This window comes from Parasteatoda tepidariorum, chromosome 2 (assembly GCF_043381705.1).
Source record: "Parasteatoda tepidariorum isolate YZ-2023 chromosome 2, CAS_Ptep_4.0, whole genome shotgun sequence".
NCBI classification, from domain to species: Eukaryota; Metazoa; Arthropoda; class Arachnida; order Araneae; family Theridiidae; genus Parasteatoda; species Parasteatoda tepidariorum.
In genome coordinates, this window is record NC_092205.1 from 23,525,189 (window position 1) to 23,527,898 (window position 2,710).

The following is a 2,710-nucleotide window of genomic DNA, read 5'->3' on the forward strand; positions in this document are numbered from 1 at the left end:
AAACAAATTTTTATCTCTAAAAAAAAATTATTTCCTCTAATTTTGCCTAGCGTATCATCCGTGCATTTTACAGAAGTGGATCATGGAAAGAGTACGCCGGATGGTGTTGACGTTCTGATGTGTAAAACGTTCTGCTGAAAAAAGTGTAACTTTTGATGGAGACATACCAAATGTGAAAACTTTAATTTCTGTTGTTGAAAAAGAATCTATATTATATAAAACGCTAATACGTACGTATGTATCAATAAAACCGATGATATTTCTTTTCTCGCGCTGGCAACAGTTTTCATTTTTTAATTGATTGGATTCGACGCGCAAGAGCACGTAGTGAGCATCTTATGGCTTATCTATATTATATAAAACGCTAATACGTTTTAATTGATAGGCTTCGGCGCGCAAAAGCACGTAGTGAGCATCATATGTCTAATCGGGTGAATTCCCACCGAATTATCAAACAAATTCTCACAAATTATCTTCATCGAAGCCAATGCTTAACATCCGGCGTTCAGTACTATTTCATATTGTTTTACAACACATGGTTTGAGCCCTCTGGTGGGAAAGACTTTAAAACAAAACTTACAACAGTTACTTTTCTCAACAACTGAAATTTAGAATAGTGTGATTAAGAAAAATATGTGAACTGTTTGGAATTTCAAATTAATATTGAATTTTTGTACAGTGAAAAGTTTTCGGAACTTCAGTGTTCAAAAAAGTATACAAAAGCTAGACGTTAAGAACGTATACAATGAGCGAGCAAAGCGAGCATCGAATTGCGAAGCAATCCGAAATGAACTGCGAAAGCATTTCCGGGGGTTGGCGAGCGCCAGCGAGCAGGGGGCGAAGCCTCCTGGTGTAATATAATAATTAAAGAAATAAAATTTTCAGCTATAAAAGCAGTCGATAACTTCATTAAAGGAAAGAAAATCATTCCCTTCATGGGGATTATGAATATGCACCAAGTCTTTTGGGAAAAAAAGATTTAACTTGCGTCTTCTTTCCTAAAAAATGAACTGTAAATGCCTCAGTCGTATTAAATGAGACTTCCACACTGGTTCCACTCAACTACTCACATTTTCTTACCACAGTACCAATTCTTAATTTTGATAATGAATCATATTCAGCTGAGCATAAGCGTATTAGAGCTGATTCTGAGACAAATAAAGTCAATAGTTGGGTTGCTGTTCAATTCGAAGATGAATGGTTTCTAGGCAAGTGAACTGATTTTTAATTTAAAGTAAAACTTATTTCAAATGCTGAAATCGGAAAAATTCCTAAGATATCATTTTCATTGTATGAGAAGTTGTTGAAGTCTTTAATTCAGATATTGAAATTAACATTATTATCCGTGCTAGCAAACAGAATGCGAATCACTTTAAGTGTCCGGGAAAGATTACTGAGTCAAAATTTCTAAGAATAACATCATTTCAAAAATGTTTGCTCCTCACGCAATATCTTCCAGGGATTTTTTTTCTTCTGAAAGCTTCAAGATTGAGAAAATTTTACAAAAAATATTTGTTTTCTTTGTTTTAACCATTTCATTGCAAATTAAAATGTAGTAAAATTAAAAACTATCTCATTCTGTGTCTTACTGTCTCATTTTTATTATATTTAACTAATTTGCTCAAATCGTTCGCAATAATTATGTTTGGAATTTATTTACATAAAAAGTTAAAGTTAACTTTTCAACTTTGCCTTTTTTGAGTTTATTAAGTTGAGTTACTTACTATCAGCTTGCAATGACTGTTTTCTTAACTTCTAAGCTAATATGTTATTTTCCTGGTAGACGGAAAAAAAGATCCTGGAAAAAAAGGTACGGAAAAAAAGTCCCGGTAAAAAAGGTACCTCCATAGGGAAAATCTGTAGGGATGTTTCCCCTCTCGCTTTCTGGGTAGCATAAATGCTTCTCGCTGTTTCAATGAATATTCTTTTTATCTGTAATAATTCAGATTAGATCATTGAGGTAAGGAAAAGGGTAAGGGGGGAGGGGACTTATGAGCTGGTTGTATTATTCTTTTTTTTTTAAATTTTACTTCATTTATTTATTGTTCTTTGATTATTTTTTAAAGCGGGAAGATACTATTTAAATTTTTGAGCAATGTTTTACTTTTTTTTTGTAATTTTTTTAAGTGAAAAGTGTGTTATTTTCTATTTTAAATTATATTTTGTGAAGAAGTTGCTAATGTGAGGCTTAAAGTAGACAATCGGGGAAGCTGGGAGGATTTATGTGTTGGATGTTTATTGACTTTGAAAACGCGCGACACACGAAAAAAGAAAAAAAAAAAAAAAACATGCACGGAACAGCAAAAAGCGCTTCAATCTAATCTTCTCATTTCAAATATTTTCCCCTACAGAATTTTCCCTACACAGGTACCTTTTTTACCGGGACCTTTTTTTCCGGGGACTTTTTTTCCGTACCTATTTCTCCGGGACCTTTTTTTCCAGGTACCTTTTTTCCGGTACCATTTTTTTCGTGCCTTTTTTCCCGGTACCTTTTTTTCCTGGAATCCATTTTCCTGGCCTCACTAGTCATTTACCTGACATTCAAAATTTGGTGAATTTTTATTTATTTATTTTTCTTGAGCCAATATCAATGAACTACATTGCTGTTTATAAGATATTAATCAAGGTTACTAAATATTTCAAAAAAATAGGTTTTGAGACATTAAATTTGAAAATTTATGTATATATATATGGGCCATTCTCACAAAAA